We start from the raw sequence: 20,696 nt of genomic DNA, 5'->3' as shown, positions 1-20,696 counted from the left end.
TGACTCCGGGAATGGCATGGAGCAGGCGCTCCATTAATCCTTGGAAAATTCCCGGGGCCACGCTGACTCCGAATTGCAGCCTTCGACATTTGAAAGCCCCGCGGTGGGTTACTATGGTTTGCGCAAGCGCGGTGGGCTCGTCAACGGGCAGCTGCTGATACGCCTGCGCGAGGTCTAATTTTGCGAAAATGCGCCCATTGCCTAGTGTGTGCAGAACATGCTGCACCACGGGCACAGGATAGGGATGCGCTTGTAGGGCTTTATTTAATGTAGATTTAAAGTCCGCGCAGATCCTCACGGATCCGTCGGACTTAAGGGGGACTACTATTGGAGTTTCCCATGGAGAAAAATCCACGGGTTCCAATATGCCTTGGCGGAGAAGCTTATCTAGTTCCGCGTCCACCTTGGCTTTAAGAGCCAGCGGCAGACGGCGAGCCTTCAAGCGTATGGGGGCTACAGAAGGGTCGAGGTTCAGGGAAATGGGGGAACCTGTATAGCAACCCAGGGAGGGGCTGAAAACGTCAGCGAATTCAGTTAGGAGAGAAGAGGGAGAATTAGAAGAGGGAAGAGGAGAGGGAAGTAAGGAATGCACCCCCGCTATAGAGAGCCCTAGTGCCCTAAACCAATCTAAGCCTAGCAAAGAGGATAGAGGGTTTTTTACTATGAGGAGCGGGAGCCTGGCGTGGCGGGAACCATAGGCAACTTTAAATCTGCCACAACCCAGCAATTCAATGGAGTTCCCCTGGTAGTCACGTAAGCGACAGTCTGGGGGCGATAGGCTAGATCGTTGGATTTTAGGTAGCAAAGAGTGAAATGTGTCCCATGACATTATGGACCTAGCCGATCCCGTGTCCACCTCCATGGATGTTGTCACTCCCTCTAATGTAATTGGAATGTGCAGCTTACCTCGGCCCTCCGCAGAGGAAGAGGCCGAGTCCACCAGCCATTCAGGGAAAGCAGCGGCCGGGTCGCCAACGGTGAGGGAGTTTTGGCGACGGCCAGGGAAATTGGCTGGATTTCGGGGAGTGTGAGGGGGTTGTTGCGCGGGTCTTCTGTCAGGAGGCGCGGAGCAGCACACGGCAGCCAGGTGGCCCTTTCGGCCGCAATTGTGGCAAAGAGCTTGACGGAATCGGCATTGTGATCGTTGGTGGCGGCCGCCACAACTCAGGCATTGACGTCCGTCTCTGGTGGTGAGCGACTGGAGTCGGTCGACGGCCTGATCGACTTCATTTTGAAAAGTAGATGCTGTCGAATGCGCGTATGAGGCGGTGGAAGGCGCGTATGGGGAAGGCGGTACATAGGCAGCGTGAGGGTGCTGGCTGAGGTGGCTGAAATCTGGGGTGGATTGGTCAGCCATCTCATAGGCTCTGGCATCATCGACCGCGATTTTTAGAGTCAGTTCTGGTCGTGCGAGAATGCGGCGATGTAGTTTTACATCGCGGAGCCCATAGATAAACTGCTCCAGCAGCGCCTCTTCTAGGTCGCTGAACTCGCACAGACTCGCCTCAGCCCGAAGAGCAGCGACGTACTGGGCAATGGTTTGGCCCTCTTTCTGGATGCAACGTCGAAAGTACTGTCGGCGGGCGAAACGGGACGGCGCGGGCTCGTAATGATGCTTGAGGCGAGTCATCAGGTCTTCCCACGGCAGCGAATTCGCTGGTTCTGGGGCAGCTAGAGCCCTAGCAGTGGCGAACATCTCCGCGCCGCAGTAGTTTAGGAAGATGCCGCGTTTTCTCTCCTGAGAGAGGTTTATGAGGTCATGGGCTATGAGGAAGCAGTCGAATCTCTCTAGAAACGCTTCCCAAGCCTCAGCCTCTGGCCTGAAAGGCGAAAAAGCGGCAGAGGTAGCCATTGGTGGCACGACGAAGGGGTCCGTGTCGCCCGTCCTCGTCGCCAGTGTTGAATCCGTAGTGAGGAGACTGAGGCAGTGGTCAGTTCAACGTAGTTTAATAGGAACAGGCTAACTGACAACGGACAAAACGCGATCCGGCTGACAGCTATTTATACTTACAGCTGTCAGCCGGTGGAACCAATAGGAAACCTTAAATTCTCCCGCCGGCTGGAGCGCGTGCCTTGGCCAATCAGAGGGCTTCCTCCGAACGCCCTCTGCTGGCCAGGCTCCTCAGTACTCAACACCGGTCCATTCATCCACAAAGCTTTGAGTGCTCTTTGCAAAACTCCAGGTGCAATTGAAGTAACTCATTTTAATTTTTGGTCAATCAAGCCAGCTATTCATTCATTTGTTGGAAGAAATCTGGCTTCAGCTCCAAGTGGGGGAAAAGACACTGGAAACATGGAGGCTGCTTGGAAAGATGGTTTAATGGTGGACAGGATCGCCTGGCTTGAGCGCCTGAACAGAAAAGGGGGAATCAGATGCTTCCAGATGTTGGGGGAAGAAGAAAAGAGAGTGAGATGCTGAAAGCCCCTGGCTTTATACTGTCTGTTCGGCCCCACCTCTCTGTTTCCTGTTTCTGTGTATGAAAGGTACTCTGATTGGTTATCAGACTCCCATGGGGCCATGCAGGAGCAACTCTCTAGGTTGTGCTTTGAGTCCAAGTTTGGCTGAGCATTGCTTCTTCCCAGGTGCCCTGCGGTGGGTTTCTGTAGAAGGCTAATCCTACCTTTGTTATGTAGAGTAGACAAACTCAGGGCCCCTGATGGCCCATCGAGAAAGGTGGGGGCTATTAAGAGTAAGTCTGCTTCCTGCCTAAAAACATGTTTCTCCATTTCTGATCCAGGGAAATATAATATTCTGCCTTTTTCAATATTTCCCAGGATATTTCATTTTTTTCTAGGAGAGGGGTGGGCGCTAACTTCCTACACATTCAAACAAACAAACAAACCAAAAACCATCTCATTTTCCCCCACCCCCAATTGCATAACAACACAAGCAAGACTCACAACTTTTCAAAACCAAAAATGAAAAAGAGGGGGAAAAAACCCATTGGAAGCTGGAGACTTCCTCTTTAAGGGTCTGTGGTATGTTTGAGTCACAAGGGCTCAATAAGATTTCAGATCTTCGGCTTGGGTTGATTCCATTAGTCTCAAAAGGAGGGAGGGGGGTGAGGGGGGGGTAGGTAACGCAGAAGGGCTAAACCGAACTGAAGAAGTGTCTCTGTTTGTTTATTTTGCGCAGCGACGAGGTAGGTTGAAAAGAGCTTCGTTTTTTTCCTCCCCAATTTTATTTTATTTTTAAAATTTTGCTTCCTTTTATCTTCGGTTAAAACAAAAACAAAAACCAGAAGTATGCCTGTGGGATGTGGAGGGGAAAGGACTTTTTTGCAAAACAGTTCCAGAAAGAAGTGAGAAATCGACCTTTTCATCCAGTCTGCACTTAATTCTTACCAAATCTGAAGGGCGCTACGATCCAGGTAAGTCTTTTCAGCCCTTCTTTCTCTTGAGGTTTAAAATTGTACAAGTTTGATTTACAGAGTTGGAAGGGACCTTGTAGGTCATCTAGTCCAACACCACCACCCCGCCCAAGTAGGAGACCCTACCCCATTTCTGACAGAGGGCAGTCCAGTCTGTTCTTGAAAGCTTCCAGGGGTGAAGCTCCCACAAATTCTGAATAACAGAATAATAACAGAGTTGGAAGGGACCTTGTAGGTCATCTAATCCAACCCCCTGCCCAAGCACGAGACCCTATACCATTTCTGACAGAGGGCAGTCCAGTCTCTTCTTGAAAGCCTCCAGGGGTGAAGCTCCCACAACTTCCAAAGGCAACTTCTGTTCCATGGGTTGATTGTTCTCACTGCCAGAAAATCTCTCCTTATTTCCAGGTTGAATCTTTCCTTGTTCAATTTCCATCCATTATTCCTTGTCTGGTCTTCGGGTGCCTTGGGAAATAATAGTTTGGAAAAGTGTGAAGATTGCCTGTGCCCTCTACCAAATGTAGGGCCCACGATGGTTTAATACGATTGGATTGCAACTGTGATTGTAATTTATACTATTGGATCACTACTGTAATTGTAATAACCCCCCCCCCCTTGGGATTGACTCCTCCTGAGTCAAAATTTTTTTTTAAAAAAAAGATGGATAGCTTAAATTGCGTTGCAAAATTTAAAGTCACAAGGTGGAAGATTTGGAGAAGAATTCAGGGACCTGTTATCTGTTTGAATTCATCACTCAAGGGGGAGAAGATGGGATTGTGTGTGGTTGAGTTGTCCAATTTTATCCCCCCCCCACGCCCCACACTGCTTCAGCCGCATTGTTTCTAACTTTTATCTTGAAAGCTGCAGGCAGCCTTGATATCCCACGTCCTGCTGTACGGAACCTCCTTAAAAAATATCTTTAGAAAGGTAGCTAAATGGGAGGCAAGGTCAGCTGGCTTCAGAATGTGTCTCTTTAAGGCTGGATTTTAACGACATCGCCCTAGGAAGCTTATACCCAGAGTGGCTCACTTTGCAGCGTATTAGAATTATAATTTCATTTGTTTTTAAAACACGGAGCGTGCCCTGCCTGGAAACCTGTCAAAGGAGAGTCATAAAGGCGAAAACAGGTCCGTCCTCGGCTTACAACAGCTTGTTTAGTGGCCGTTCGAAGGTACAACAGCACCGGGAAAAGGGACTTATAACCAGGGGTGGGGTTGAAAATTTTTAGCAACCAGTTCTCTGCCAGGTTGCTGGGTGGGTGTGGCCACGGGGGCGTGGCCTACTTGGCCACAGCGGGGTGACTTTCCCTGAGCCTCCGGGAGTGTGAAAATGGCCTCCTCTGAGCTCCAGAGGCCCTCCAGAGTCTGGAACCAAGGCTCATTTCTGGATTTCCGGAACTTCCGGTAGGCCCGTTTTTCTCCATCCCAGAGCCTCTGTGCGAGCTCTGCATTTTAATTGATGAATGGGCCGCGTGGAGACTCCTGGGAGGGGAGGGGCGAAGTGGGCAGGGCCAGCCGGTCCTTGTAACAACCGATTCCGCGAACCGGTGCGAACCGGCTGAATCCCAACCCTGCTTATGAGCATTTTCCATACTTACTACTGTTGCAGCCATCCCCACGCTCACACAATTTACCTTCAGATCCTTGGCAACTGGCTCATATTTATGACGGTTATGCAACATCCCGGGGTGACATGATTGCAACCTTTTGCAACCTTTTGACAAGCAAGCAAAGTCAGCGGGGAAGCTGTATCCACTTAACAATCCGTGTTCCTAGTTTCGCCACTGCAGCGGTTCACTTAACCTCCATAGCAAGGAAGGTTGCAAAACGGGGCCAAACTCTGTTAACACATTTCTGAATCATGTAATCTAAATTCTGAGCTCACTTGTGGTCCTAAATCAAGGATTGGCTGTGTTTGGATTAATTTTATTCTTGCGCATTGAGTGTCCCCTGCCTAGAAACCGGTCAAAGGAGAGTCATAAATGTAAATACAGCTTAACAGGTGGAAATTACGCCTCGCTAAATATGTTTTTTTCTCCAGTGCTTACCTTTTATGGCTTAGGACAAATGTGGTTAGAAAGCTGGCCCAGATAAAGAATTAAAGCTGGGCTGTTGGTTTTGTTATATTTATTATAACAAACCAACAGCCTGGCTTATATTCAAATACATTTCAGAATTAAGCTAATTGATTGTAATGAGAACAATCCACCCATGGAACAGAAGTTGCCTTCAGAAGTTGTGGGAGCTTCGTCCCTGGAGCCTTTCAAGAAGAGACTAGACTGCCATTTGTCAGAAATGGTGGAGGGTCTCCTGCTTGGGCAGAGGGTTGGACTAGATGACCTACAAGGTCCCGTCCAACTCTTGTTATTCTGTCCCATCCTTGGATTCTACAATTTATTTTCCCCCCCTGTAGATGTGGTAAGTCAGCAAAGCCGTGGATTTTAGAACAGTAAGTAAGTAAATAAGTAAATAAATGAACAAACAAACAAATACCAGACCCAATTTATATTTTGGTTTGGACAGGAGAGAATGAGAAGGGGGGGGGGCGCAGTTTCAGAACAGGAGTTTCCAAAGTTTCTCCTTCCTTCCTTCTCTGTTCTCCAACTTGGCTCTTCCCCCCCTGCAAGAGAAAAAGGGGCCAAGGTGAGCGACCTTGCCGAAGAACAAAAAGCTCCCGAGGGAGGGGGGAGGGCAAGGGGGGAGGGAGGAAGGCTAAAATTTCAGCAGCTCAGATTTAGCACAGAGGCCGTGGTGGAGTCAGTGCAAAAAATCTGGTTAGGTGAGTTTGAGAAGCCGGGGAGTTAAACCTGGCTGAAGGCTGGAAGGGAGGGAGGAAGAGGAGGAGGAGGAGGAGAAGAAGCTGGCAGAGGAAGAGGTGAGAGCCCCGCAAGCCGTGGCTCTCCCGCTTTAAGCCCGGGTAAGAATTTGGGGAGGGGAGAGCTCTCTGATCTTTGGAAAAGAGCCAATGAAAAGGGAGAGCTCGCTGTCCAGCTGGCTCGCGTAATTGCGCATTCTCCACTTTCCCTGCGCGGAAAAAAAACTCCCAGGTGAGCGGGGAAGACAGCCAGGGGAGGATGCTCTCGAGTGGCGCCGCGCGGAGGGGGCTCGGAGATCCTAACCCCCTTCCCTTGGCGCCCCTTTATGGGTGGATGGGTGGGGAGAGGGAGGTCAGAGGGTGCCTTCCCTCGCCGGCTTACCTGCTTCCTTCCTTTCTTCCTGGTGTCAAGACAGCTGGAGCAAGGTAAAACTTTGGGGAAAGTTTTGCGTTCTACGGAGTTTCGCCATCATCCAGGCCGGCGGTGTTTCTCTCCCCCCCCCCCCAAAAAAAAGGCAACTGGACTTTTCCCCTGGGTTGTTTTTGGTTCTTTGGAAACTTCTTGGAGGAAGAGGGAAAGGTATCCGAAGGTAACATAAAACAAGGAAGTCCAGTTGCCGTTTGGTAAAAGCACCTTGGGTTTTTTCCTCTTTCTCTCTCTCTAAAATGGGTCATCTACCATCTCACTGGGTCTAGGACACATGAAAGAAGAGAGAGAGAGAGAGAGAGAGAGAGAGAGAGAGAGAGAGAGAGAGAGAGAGAGAGGAAGGGAGTAAGAAGAGGGAAGGAAGATGTGAGAAGAAGGAAAGAAAAGAGAGAAAGAGAGAGAAGGAAAGAAAGAGAGAAGGAAGGAAGGAAGGAATAAAAGAAAGAAAGAAAGAAAGAAAGAAAGAAAGAAAGAAAGAAAGAGAGGAGCAAGGAAGGAAGAAGAGGGAGGGAGGATGGGAGAAGAAGGAAGGCAGGCAGGCAGGAAGGAAGGGAGGAAGGAAGGACAATTAACAGTGGAACAGCTTCCCTCCATAAATTGTGGGCGCTCCAACACTGGAGGTTTTTTAAAGAAGAGATTGGACAGCTATACCACAATGGTGTAGGGTTTCCGGCCTGAGCAGGGGGTTGGACTAGAAGACCTCTAAGGTCCCATCCATCTCGGTTATTCTGTAATAAGAAACAACTTTTGAATTCCTTTTGGGTGCGTTTGGCTTTAAGGCAAACTTTAAAGGGCTTTGATAACTTGGTGGGGGGGGGAGTTATTGCCCTTGGCAAGGTTGGGCTCTTACACTCGGGGTGCTCGGATGGAATGCAGGGAATGTGATCATTTTAATGATGACTCTTCCTCAGACAGAATGATTTTTTTAAAAAAATTTCTCCCAGAACATGCTTTTAATTTTTTAATTTTTTTTACCGCCTTCGACTTTGGAATCTCCTATGAAAAACAGGGAGGATTGACCAGTGGGGATGATTATTTAAGACTTACTTTTTTTATTACTATAAATGATTATGATTATGAATTGTCAGACAGTCAGCCGAATGTTCAGACTGGGTTTGGCACTTTTGTCTACCGATCGCCGAAGGCAAATCTGGATGTTTGATGGTGTTACAGATATCATTATTATTATAAACTTTTATTCATTAAGCATGAAACAGTCAATTGAACATTTAAAAATGCATCACAAATACCATTGACTGATGCTAATGGTTGATACGGGTTGCTGCCAGCATTCCAGGTATCAACCAAGTGTCTTCTTAAAATGTATGTTGTTCCGAGTAGCATATTATTATTATTATACTTTATTCATTAAACATGAAACTCAAGTCAACTGAACATTCAAAAATGTGTCACAAATACCATTGACTGGTGCTAATGGTTGATACAGATTGCTGCCAGCATCCTAGGTATCAAGCAAGTACCTTCTTAAAATATATGATGTTCCGAGTAGCGCAGTTTTCTGCAGTTCCATTGGTGTTATTGCAGGAAGCTGCAATTCGTTGATGTATCTTATAAAATTCTTAGACATGGTGCCAAGTGCCCCGATGACAATGGGTATCACTGTTTATTATTTGGTTAATCTTTGGTGAGATTCACAGCCTTTGAGGCTGGTTGGTAGCCTAACAGCTCGAGTCCTAACCAAGGATCTAGGAACTGTTAAGGTAACGTCGGAGGATATAAGCTGTTCTAAGTAGGGCGGTTTTTTGTAGAATCAGAATGTTCAAATCTGATAGATTTAAAATTTCCAAATAGCGAGGTAGTCCTTTAGGTATTGCTCCAAGGGCTCCAATTACAATCCGGACAACACACAATTTCTTTTTCCACAGTCGCTCAACCTCAATTTGTAAGTCCCGGTACTTTGTGATTTTTTCTTGCTGCTTATCTTCTATCTGCGCATCACCACATATTGCAATGTCAACAAATCAAACTTTTTTCTTTTCAACTATTGTTATGTCAGGTGTATTGTTGTAGGCCAAGTGCCTGTCAGTCTGGATTCTGAAGTCCCACAAGATCTTGACTTTCTCATTCTCTAAAACCTCCTCAACCTGATGGTCCCAGTGGTTTCTTCTGTACTCAAATCCAAACTTCTGGCATAATTTCCGGTGAATGATTTTAGCAACTCAGTCAAGGTGTTGTAGGTAGTCAGTTTGTGAAATTTTGCTGCACCCACTGATCAAATGGTCGACTGTCTCATTATTATTATTATTATTATTATTATTATTATTATTATTATTATTATTATTATTATCATCATCATCATCATCATCATCATCATCATCTATCATCATCATCATCATCAATTCACAGTCTGGGACTGGTAAAAACCTAACAGTTCAAGTCTACTTAACCAAGGACGTAAGAGCGGTTAAGTACATAGGGAGTTCTGAGTAAAACGGGGTTGTTGGTTTTTTTTGCAAAGTCAGGATATTCAAAATTCCGAATTTCCATGTATCTAGGCAACCCTTTGGGTACTGCACCAAGGACTCCTCTTACTATTGGTACAATCATTGTTTTCCTCCTCCACAGTCGTTCAATTCCAATTTGCAAATCATGATATTTTGCTATTCTTCCCCCAGCTGTTTGCTTCAACTCGTGCATCGCCTGGTATTGCAATATCAATGAAACAGATCTTTTTTTTTCATTTCCACAATAGTGATGTCAGGCATGTTGTGGGCCAGATGTCTGTTTGTCTGGATCTGTAGGTCCCACAGGATCTTGGCTTGCTCATTTTCAAGAACTTTGTCAATTGGGTGTTCCTGATCAGTTTTGCTGGATTCGAACCCAACTTCTGGCAACCCTTTCAATCTGTGATTTGGGCAATTTGATTATGATGTGGTAGACAATCAGCCTGTGGTGTTGTTATTGTTGTTGTTATTACTATTATTATTATTATTCAATTGTATCACAGCGCCCAGTTGTTTCGCCGGATTTGGCATTGATTACTAGTCGGGCCCCACCCAGGGGCCTAGGACGTCGTAACGTATTTTCGTAATATACGTTCAGATCCAAGCAGTGCAGCTTTTTGCATTTGACTGATGGTGATTTTGTCAAGTTTTAACTGTTTTAAATGTAATTCCAGTGCTTTTGGAATAGCACCCAGTGTGCCGATTACCACTGGAATTACCACTGCTGGTTTGTGCCATAATCGTTGGATTTCAATTTTTAAGTCCTGGTATTTCGTGACTTTTTCATGTTCCTTCTCGTCAACCCTGCTATCACCTGGTATTGTGATGTCTATGATTGTAACCTTCTTTTTCTCAACCAGTGTGATGTCTGGTGTATTATGCGCCAGTATTTTGTCTGTTTGTATACGAAAATCCCATAGGATCTTGACCATCTGATTTTCGGTGACTTTTTCAGGCTTATGTTCCCACTAGTTTGTTGTTGTTTTAATATTATAATTTTTGCACAAATTCCAGTGGATCATTTGTGCCATTGAATTGTGCCACAATTTATAATCAGTCTGCGTGATTTTTTTACAGCAGCTGAGTATGTGGTCAACAGTTTCACCAACTTCTTTGCAGAGTCTGCATTTGGCATCATCAGAGGATTTTTCGATTTTGGCCTTAATGGCATTTGTTCGGATAGCTTGTTCTTGCGCAGCCAGGATTAGTGACTCTGTTTCTTTCTTTAATGTACCTGTTGTTAACCATAACCAGGTTTTTTCACTGTCCACTTTATCTTTTATTTTTTCCAGAAATTGACCATGTAAGGCTTTGTTCTGCCAACTCTCCATTCTTGATTTTATCACATCTTTTCTGTATTCTTGTTTCGTCTGTTGGGCCTTCAGTAGATTTTTGTTCTTTACTTCGATTAATAGATGTTCTTGACTTTCTTTTAGATAATCAGCCAGTGCATGTTTTTCTTCTTCAACTATTTGCTTCACTTGTAATAATCCTCTGCCACCTGATTTTCGGGGCAGGTATAATCTATCAGTGTCACCGCGTGGATGTAAACTGTAGTGCATTGTCATTAGTTTCCTGGTTTTTCGGTCCAAAATGTCCAAATCAGCTTGTGTCCAGTTAACTATACCAGCTGTGTATCTTATAACTGGTATTGCCCAGGTATTTATGGCCTTGATTCTATTTCCACCATTTAATTTAGATGATGATGATGATGATGATGATGATGATGATTGACCAAAGGCTTAGTTTTCCTGTCAAACTGGAACAGAGAGTGGCTTTATCTCCTATATTTATTTATTCCTCTGGAATGGGAATTGAATAGCTGTTCACCTTTAAAGCAGAAAAAGAGCGTGTGTCTTTAGTTTACCTATAAGAATTTTTATAGGGATGGCTTGATTTATTTTTAAACGGTGAGCTTTCATCAGCTGTTTTGCACAGACGGTTTTGAAGTGATTTGGTTTAGTAGGAACTTTGTATAAAATTGCTATAGCAATACTCCTAGGAGGAGGCAGTCTGATCCTGAATTATTTGGACAGGTTGTGAGTAGAAATGTGACTTGTGCCCCTTTTGCTTAGACTCAATCTCTCGTTGACTCAACAAGCTGCTTCTGTAATTTTCCGCTTTAAAATGAAAATATTTATCGGAAAAGCTGTGCCGAATTGTAAGATTTAAAGATGCATCTCCTCTCCCTTCGCCCATTCAGCTGATCTTAACTCTGAAAACTTCTTTCTGCATTTAAGAACAATGCTTCCCTATCATGGGCATTTCTGGTTTTTTGGGGGCGGAACCCAAAATATTGTCCCTCTTGCAAGGAACATTTAACTTAATTTCTTTCCAGGATCTCTTAGCTCAGCAGGTGTGTATGATCACAGGTGTGTATGATCGCAACGTTGCGTGTTCATTTGGACAGGAGCCGAAGCCTGGGGAAATCAACACAATGGATGCTTTGAAGGAAGAAATTAGAATAAGAGAAGAAATTGTCTGTTGGTTGGTGGTTTGGATTTTGTTTTGTTTTTCAGTAGACGAAACGTATATTACTTATAAATCTAACTAAAAAAAGGAACCGTTCAGTTTTGTTTCCCCTGCTACACATTGTACGGGGAGAAAGCCTGTTGCTTTAAAGATTGTTTCTCAGCTAATTGGTTTAGACGGCAATCTTAAACACTCAAAGAGCCATTGGGTCCCCTTTCCCACAGAAAAGAAAACACCGGGAGCAACAAAACCCTTCCCATGTCTGGCTATTTCCTGAGTATGGTATATGTAGTTGAATTAAACGTTCTGTTTACTTTCTGAAACTTTTCTTTTCTTGGATTGATCCATGGTTGAATACCTCAATAAATCATGTGCCGGCAGGTATCACACATTGGCGGTTGTGATGCAAATTTTGAGCCACAGGGAGCTGCAGCAGAGGAATGAAAGAGCCACCTGTGGCTCCAGAGCTGCAGGTGGCTATCCCCCGGTTTAGACCATTTGGATATATGTTTTTAATGTTATGGAAGTCTTTTTGAACTCGTGTTTCCCAGCTTTAAGAGGGCCCCGTTTTTGCAACTTGTCGGGCAACCAGAAATGGTTTCCTGAGTTGGGAAAAATTAGGAAATGGATTTGGGGCGAGTCAGATAGTTGGATGGCGCTGTCCAAACTCCACACGGTGCCCTTACCCAGGAGTAAAGCTGAGATGCGACCCCGGAGCATGTCTGATGGGTAGAGCTGCAATTTAACCAAGCTGTAGTACTAATATACACGTAATCCTCAAACCACCCCGGCCACAATTGGACCCAACGTTTCCATGGCTAAGCGAGATGGTCATTAAAAGGAGTTTTGCCCCGTGTGATGACCTTTCCTGCCGCAGTTGTTAAGTGAGTCACGGCAGTTGTGACATTAGCAACACGGTTGTTAGTTGAATCCAGTTTCCCCATTGATCTTGCTTGTCAGGTGATCGTATGACCCTGGGCACTCTGCAACCGTCATAAATATGAGTCGGTTGCCATTTTGATCACTTGACTATGGAGACACTGCAACGGGTCTTAAGTGTGAAAAACGTCCATAGGTCACATTTTTCCAGAGCTGTTGTAACTTTGAACGGTGACCGAATGAACTGTCATTAGTCGAGGACTAGCTGTACCGATAATGTGGTTCTGAATACATCTAGCCCTTGCCATGAGGAGCTCCCTTCTTGGCATTGTCAAGACCTGGTTGGTATCTTTCTATAGATGGAATTTTTAAAAGAATTTTGTTGACTCGTGATGCAATTCATCCCCATTTGAATTGCAAAGACAACAGACAATCTAATGTCTCCACTGAGAACTTTAAATGGTGAAAAAAGTCAGGTTCTACATTTAGGCAAGAAAAAACGAAATGCACAGGTACAGTATGGGTGGTATCTTGCTCAATAGCAGTAACTGTGAAAGGGATCTAGGAGTCCTAGTGGATAACCATTTAAATATGAGCCAGCAGTGTGCAGCAGCTGCCAAAAAAGCCAACACAGTCCTAGGCTGCATCAACAGAGGGATTTCTAGAATCAAGATCACATGAAGTGTTAATACCAATTTATAATGCCTTGGTAAGGCCACACTTGGAATACGGCAACAAGTTTTGGTCACCACGATGTAAGAAAGATGTTGAGACTCTGGAAAGAGTGCAGAGAAGAGCAACCAAGATGATTAGGGGACTGGAGGCCAAAACATATAAATGGTTGCAGGAACTGTGTAGTTTAATGAAAAGAAGGACTAGGGGAGATATGATAGCAGTGTTCCAATATCTCAGGGTTTGCCACAAAGAAGAGGGAGTCAAACTATTCTCCAAGGCACCTGAGTGTAGAACAAGAAGCAATGGATGGAAACCAATCAAGGAGAGAAGCAACTTAGAACTGAGGAGGAATTTCCTGACAGTTAGAACAATTAATCAGTGGAACAACTTGCCTCCAGAAGTTGTGAATGCTCCAACACTGGAGGTTTTAAGAGGAGATTGGATAACCATTTGTCTGAAGTGGTGTAGGGTTTCCTGCCTAAGCAGGGGGTTGGACTAGAAGACCTCCAAGGTCCCTTCCAGCTCTGTTATTCTATCCTATCCCATCCTATTCTAAATATGTCGGGATTTCATTCCAATAATCCATGCAAGGAGACTCAACAGGAGTCAAAATCCAAGGCCCCTGACAAGCATCTGAGTGAGCAGACCTACCAAACACCTGGCAATATTTTCTACAGTTCCCCATCAAAACTCTCTTTGTGGACTTCTCCTTCACTCCAGTCTTAATCCCATCAGTTTTCCTGATGGGATTAAGATATTGTCTTATCTTCTTCTTTCTGGCAGGAAAGGAAGGGATATTTCTGGCTAAACAGTAAGAGGGGCTTTGCTTACACTTTTAGACCTGGTTTGAAATGGTAGGTAGAGGGTCTCCTGCTTGAGGTTGGACTAGAAGACCTTCGAGATCCCTTCCAACTCTGTTATTCTGCAATTCTGTAAGGGTTTCCTGCTGGATCAGGGGGCTGGACTAGAAGGCCTCCAAGGCCCCTTCCAACTATGTTATTCTGCTATTCCTGATTTGTTATTTTGATAGCTTGGAATTGGGGTCTCTAGCCAAGGGTGCTTGAGTTCCTTGCAAATTTCTAAAATGGAATGCACAAGCCAAGCGAATCGGTGACAAGCCAGTTATCAAATTCTTCTCGTTTCCCCCTCCTCGAGGATGGAATGGATGAACTATTAACCAGGACTCCTAAATTATTGCAAGGTACACTTGCTGTTCTCCTAATCCAGACATCTGAACAGAGGGGATCACATTCTCTATTTTTTGTTTTTTTGGGAGGCTCTTTATCTTTGATCCTTATTTATGCAGGTAGCAAGTAAGAATTGGGGCTGCATAGCTGGAGGCCAAAGACGTTTTCCCAGGTCGGCCTAATCTTCACTCACATCAGATAACCACTATCTATTCTTTTCCCGTTATCAGTCTACTTGAAAAACGCCCCTAGATCTTATTAATAGCATATCAAAGGTGGCTTAAGAAAAAACCAATTCGGTGTAGGAGTGAAGAGGGCTCAGTTTTGAAACAGGGAGGCTGTGAGTTTTAATTCTGCCTCGGGGCACCAAAGCCAGCTGGGTGACTTTGGGCCAGTCACTTTTTCTCAGCCGTAGGAAAGAGGCAATGGCGCAAAACTTTTCTGAAAAACTTGGCCAAGGGGTTTGTGGAAGCGGTTTTCAAGAATCGAATACAATTGAAAGGGGAAACATGCAGCTCTAGTTCTACATTCAGCTCCTCCTCCTCCTTCTTCCCCGCCTCCTCTTCCTTCTCCATTTTCGCACTGATGATGTTCCCTAGTTGGGTAATGAAATGTCTGCAAGAAATTTCTGCAAGAAAACCACCCAGCTCAGAGAGCACCAAGGACTTCCCCAGTCCCCTCCCTTTCCTCCTTCCAAACCCCACTCCCTTGTAGCACTGATGATGTTACCTAGTTGGGTTTGCAATCAAGGTCAAAACCAAACAGATCGTATTCTGGCAAGTGAGAGGTGGAAAGTCTTGGGGAAATCTAGCTTGACTTAGCTGGTGCCTTTGCAACGAGATTCTCTAATAAAAACCAGTTTTTAATGATTGCAGTCATTAATAATAATAAGAGGCAATTAAGAACTGAATTCAGAAGAATTTTCACCACCAAAGATTCCACAGAACTGAAGTTCTTTTTATTAGCAATAAAAGTACCATTGGTTAAAATGATGATTAATCACATGAAAAAGGCATATGATCTTGGTCATCATTGCTGGTTGGCATTGTGCAACCTCAACATATATATTTTGTTGCTTGCTTCATTCATAGTGTGACTTTGGATTTTGAGCACACACAAACACACACACAAAAGCTTCATAATCCAATTGTGTTTTGCATTTGCTGCTATTCATCTTCGAATTGAACCTTACATTAAGAAGCAAAATGGCGGCAAACTTTTTACGGCTTTCCTGTTACGTAAACAAACAAACAAAAATCACGAAAGATGTCAGCAGCTTAAAATGAGTAGCCACAGGGGCAGTGTGGTTTTTTGGCACAGATAACTAGTGAAGGGTTTTTTTTGTTTTTTTTGTACAACACACAATTCCAGACTTCATTAAATCGGTCCGTGAAGCAGGGCCCTTTAAAATGGAGCCTGGATTACGGATTGGATTCTGCGGTGTTCATATTTTTAATTTGCCTTTTAAAAAAATAATTGCAAACAAGATGCAATTATTTTGGCTGATGTGAACTTCCTTTATCTTAGTCAGTCTTCGTTCTCTTCCTGGGTACGTGCTGTATTTGGTCAACGAAGCTTCTCACTCTTCTCTCGAGGCAACAACTCTTCAGTTTGGTGGATTGCAGAAACGCAAAGCGGAGTTGAACTTTAGGAGTAAATGGACAGGAGGCCACCAGGAAGCTCTAGATCTGTAGGCTGGATTTGAAAGTTTAGTTTCATTCTAAGAGGGGTGGTGAGAAACCATTTGGCACTGAGCCATGAAAGCTGCGGGTCGCCAGGAATTCAGGTTGAATTGAAAGAGTTTCCCTTTTGCCCTAGCATAGCCTCAGGATCTCTTGGTGGTCTCCGATCCAATTAAAAAAAAAACCAAAATAAATTATCTGCTTTGCTTTTCTGCTGCCATTGTTGGGATTCTATACATCGTAAGTGTGGTTCAAATGTATTGCTAAGTTGTGGATGAAAACTCCAGCCTGGTTTGAATGAGTGTTTGGTTATAGACGTACGTTTAGTGCACATAATCTATCTATATAAAAGGCAAATACCACTCACTCATCACGAAATCTCCAGAACGGTAAAGCCTACAAACTTGAAATTTGGCAGGTATGTTCCTCTTGGCTTTTAGGTGCTCACTAAGAAAGGATTTTTCAAAATGACCATCAGATCATTAGTATTTCTTATACAGTAATTAACATGCTCTGATGCTAAGGAGTTCTACTCCCCCTCCCCACCTGAAAAGAACTCTGTTCCAACTGCCAGTTGCCTCACATTCCGTTACCTCAGTTCAAATTGACAGACGTTCCACTCCTTCACTCAGGAGCCGTCTGGGGCTCCTTACAGTACTAAACGTCGGTACCTCACCATAATGTTTATGCCTTCCACCTATAGAACTGCTTCCGGACTCGAGGCGGCGGGAGCGATATTCCCTTATGTGTTTCAATCACTGACCACCACTGAGCCAACGGATTGAACCGGAGTGAACCGGATTTCTCCTGCATAGCCCAGTCACGCAGTCGCGAAGCACGGGTATCCAGCTAGTGTTGTCTAAAGCAAATCTGGGGACAGGTGATTTGATGCATTGCGCTTGAGAGTCTACACTGAATTTTTCACGATTTGTTTCAGCCCATTGCTTTGAGCATCACTGGATTTTCCTCTATGCAACCCTTGATCTATGAATCTCTCATTTGGATGTGAATATTTAATAATCATCGCACTGCCAGTATGGAATCTGGCTAAATATTATCCAGGATATGAGATCATGTACTTTGTCCTTACATAACCGTGATTTCTGCTGGGAATGGATATGTATTTGTTGAGTAAACAGTACACAGAATGATTTAAAGCAGTGTTTCTCAACTTTGGCAATTTAAAAAGGTGGGGACTTCAATTCCCAGCATGCTAAAAGTGGGGAATTCTGGGAATTGAAGTCCACACCTCTTAAAGTTCTGAAGGTTGAGAAATATCGGTGCTGTGCAGAGAGAGCCTGAATTTATTTATTAATTATTTATGCCGACCCTCCCCCACTACAAGATGACTCTGGCCAGCTATGAATCAATGCTATTTATTTATTAAAAGACTTGTTATTCTGTTATTCATGCGGAAAATCCCAAAGCATTGTTACAACAGTCACCCCAGTCCTATGCATAGTATTATTTCTGAATGAAACTTGAATAGTAGAACGTGCTCTAAAAAGCAAGTGTGTTGATGGCTGGAAAAAGCTAACCCTAAATGGCATCTATTTTTAATGTCGGGGTATCTCGCCATCTTTGGGTTTGAGACTTTAGCAAAAGCAAATTGTGAGTGATTTCTTTTGTTACTCTCTTAGAGTAATCTTGTGCCTGCAAAGAAAAAGGAGGGAAATAGAGAGAGAGGCAGAGAGAAAGACAGAGAAAGAAAGACGGAGAGAGAGAGAGAAAGAGAAAAAGAGAGATAGAGAGACAGAGAGACAGAGAGAGAGAGACACACACACAGTGAGAGGGAGGGAGGGAAACAGAGAAATAGAGACAGATACACACACAGACAGACACAGAGAGAGGAAGACAGAGAGAAATAGAGAGAGAGAGAGAGACAGACACAGAAAGTCACACACAGAGAGAGACACACAGAGAGAGAGAGAGAGAGAGAGAGAGAGAGAGAGAGAGAGAGAGAGAGAGAAAGACACACACACACAGACAGACAGAGGGAGACAGAGAGAGAAATAGAGAGACAGAGAAAGAGAGAAAGAGACACAGACACACACAGACAGAGAGAGAGACAGAGAGAGAAACAGAGAAAGAAAGGGATGGAGAGACAGAGAGAAAGACAGAGAAAGAGAGAAAGACAGACAGAGAGAGAGAGGGAGAGTCCTTCCACACTTAATCAATCAATGAACCTTTGTCTGCTCCGAGCTGAAGGAGTTAAATTAAAAATTATTCTAATCTCTTTATCCTTGTCACACAGCTCTGGTTATGCAGTAATACACCCAAGAATTTCTGAGGGCAAACACAAGGACAGGGAAATGCTTTCTCCTGGGTTTAAAAGGGTGAAGAATTTTTTTTTTAAATGGTGCACGCTGGCTTGTGCTATTGGGGCTTTCCTGCTGCGTTTCAGCAGAAAAGGATGTTGGCTTATTGGAAACATTGGTTTTGCTATGCTATGGCATCGCCCAGGGTGTCTGAAGAGATAAATGTGAGATGTTAGTTTAAGAGAAGTGGGAAAAGCTTCAGGCTAATCCTGAAAGAGAAAAGAACGTGTAGAAGTAAACTTAAGTTTGTTCTTGGGGTGGTTACGAATGGCTTATGCTTGGGGGCGATTCTTATACAAGATTTATGCATGCTAGTGACACGTTGCGCAGAAGTAACGCTTGAATGTAATGTTTGCTTGACAAATTAAAAAGATCCTTTTCTGTGCAACGTAACGGTATATGCAGGCCCTGTGGAAGAGAGAGAAAATGTACATTATAACACCAAAGGATATTGGTAGTCCTCATTTAGTGACTGCCACTGGCTCCCATGCAGTCGTTTAGTGACTGCAACTAGTTCCCAGTAACCTCATTTAGTGACTGCAACTAGTTCCCATGTCGCTAAATGAACCTTGTGACTCAGCTGCTGCAAAGGACACTAACGTCCTTTAGACAAAGTTCTCTCATACAGCGTCCTGTGTTTAACCTGTCCACCCCACCCCCTTAGGCAGAAAAACTATAGTTATCTCTTTCTTCCATCTCCTACCTAGCAGGTCCCCAAAGAATGCTAACTGGGAGTTCACAAGCTCTGCTGTGTGATCTTATTTACTTGATAGTAACCCTCCCACTGACTGGCAGCGCCTGCCTGAAACTGACTGGACTTTAATCAGCTTCACACTGAAGGTTTCTGTTGTCCTCAATGGGCTCATTTAGGTCCCAAAGTTATTTTTTTATCATCTTCTTAATTGAGGAACGCGGTGGCTCAGTGGCTAAGAAGCTGACCTTGTCGATCAGAAGGTCGGCAGTTTGGCAGTTCGAATCCCTAGCGCTGCGTAACGGAGTGAGCTCCCGTTCATTGTCCCAGCTTCTGCCAACATAGCAGTTCGAACGCACGTAAAAAATGCAAGTAGGAAAAATAGGAACCACCTTTGGTGGGAAGGTAACAGCGTTCTGTGCGCCTTTGCGGTTTTGAGTCATGCTGGCCACATGACCACAGAGACGTTTTTGGACAATGCTGGCTCTTCGGCTTAGAAACGGAGATCAGCATCGCCCCCTAGAGTCGGGAATGACTTGCGCATATGTGTGAGGGGAACCTTTACCTTTACCTAATTGGGAATAGTTGATATCTGAGACAATTAAATGAAGATTATTTAATACATCAGTGTGAGCACCTTAAAAGACATTACAAGGTATTTCTTGACTTACAACCACAATGGAGCTTAACAAACGTGACAGAAAAGTCGTAAACTGGAGCAAAACTCACTTAGCAAATTTCTCTCCTAGCAACATAAATTTTGGGCTCAACTCTAGTTGTAAGTCGAGGACTCCCTGTATGCAAGCCACTTCTATACAAACAGAGAACAACCCCTACTCCCTTCTCGCATTGATGATGTTACCTAGTTGGGTCCTGAAATGTCTGCAAGAAAACAGTCCAGCTTAGAGAGCATCAAGGGCATCACTGTTTGTGTGCTTTAAACTTCTGTACATGCAGAAAGCCCTATCCACTATTTTACATCTTCTATATATATAAAAGCGAAATACCATTCATGCATCATCATGAAATCTCCAGAACCGTAAAGCCTACAAACTTGAAATTTGGCACATGTGTTCCTCTTGGCTTTGAGGTGCTTGCTAAGAAAGGATTTTCAAAATGACTATCATTAGTATTTTTTATACAGTAATTAACGCGCTTTGATGCTACCCCCCCTTCCCATCTGAAAAGAACTCTGTTCCAACTGCCAGTTGCCTCACATTCCGTTACCTCAGTTCAAACTGGCAGATGTTCCACTCCTTCACTCAGGAACGATCTGGGGCTTCTTACAGTACTAAACATCAATACCTCACCAAAATGTCTACGTCTTCCACCTATGAAACTGCTTCCGGATTCAAGGCAGCGGGAGCGATATTCCCGTACGTATTTCAATCACCAACCACCACTGAGCCAACGGATTTTGAACCAAATTTCTCCTGCATAGCCCAATCACATAGTTTTGTCGCAAAGCACAGGTATCCAGCTAGTACATACATAAAAGCCCACTGCCAATATGTAAAATATGCCTGATTAAAATTCCTTTTTGGATTGGGTGAATATTCTGCTTGAACGGTCACCCCGTTTCCCGCTTCCCTTATAATATTCCAGTGGTGCAGCTACTGTTTAGTTCCTTGGAGATCTGGATATTTCACGGCATGTAAACCTTTATTGCAACATTCCTCTTCAGCTCTTCCTTGTTCGCTCTTAAGCTCGAAATA

The 20,696-nt window shown here is 44.3% G+C and overlaps 1 protein-coding gene across 9 annotated transcripts in view; it reads left to right on the top strand.

The window, feature by feature from the left end:
* The first annotated feature begins 3,004 nt into the window (after positions 1-3,004).
* The window catches only part of RBM47 (RNA binding motif protein 47), a 92,305-nt gene continuing 74,613 nt past the window's right edge, over positions 3,005-20,696 (top strand). The window contains exon 1 of one of the 9 annotated variants that reach the window (XM_081958995.1): positions 3,005-3,143. The gene's annotated coding sequence lies outside the window, so the exon portion shown is untranslated. Of the gene's footprint in view, positions 3,144-3,167; positions 3,372-4,345; positions 4,543-4,668; positions 4,775-5,603; positions 5,789-6,232; positions 6,418-6,444; positions 6,612-20,696 lie in introns of those variants that run through there. The other 8 variants (XM_081958997.1, XM_081959002.1, XM_081958990.1 and 5 more) reach the window with 8 other exon arrangements.

The sequence above is a fragment of the Natrix helvetica genome, assembly GCF_964273705.1.
Source record: "Natrix helvetica genome assembly, chromosome: 7".
Taxonomy (NCBI): domain Eukaryota; kingdom Metazoa; phylum Chordata; class Lepidosauria; order Squamata; family Natricidae; genus Natrix; species Natrix helvetica.
Note: the sequence above shows the minus strand (reverse complement) of the source record. Positions and strands in the feature narration are given on the sequence as shown.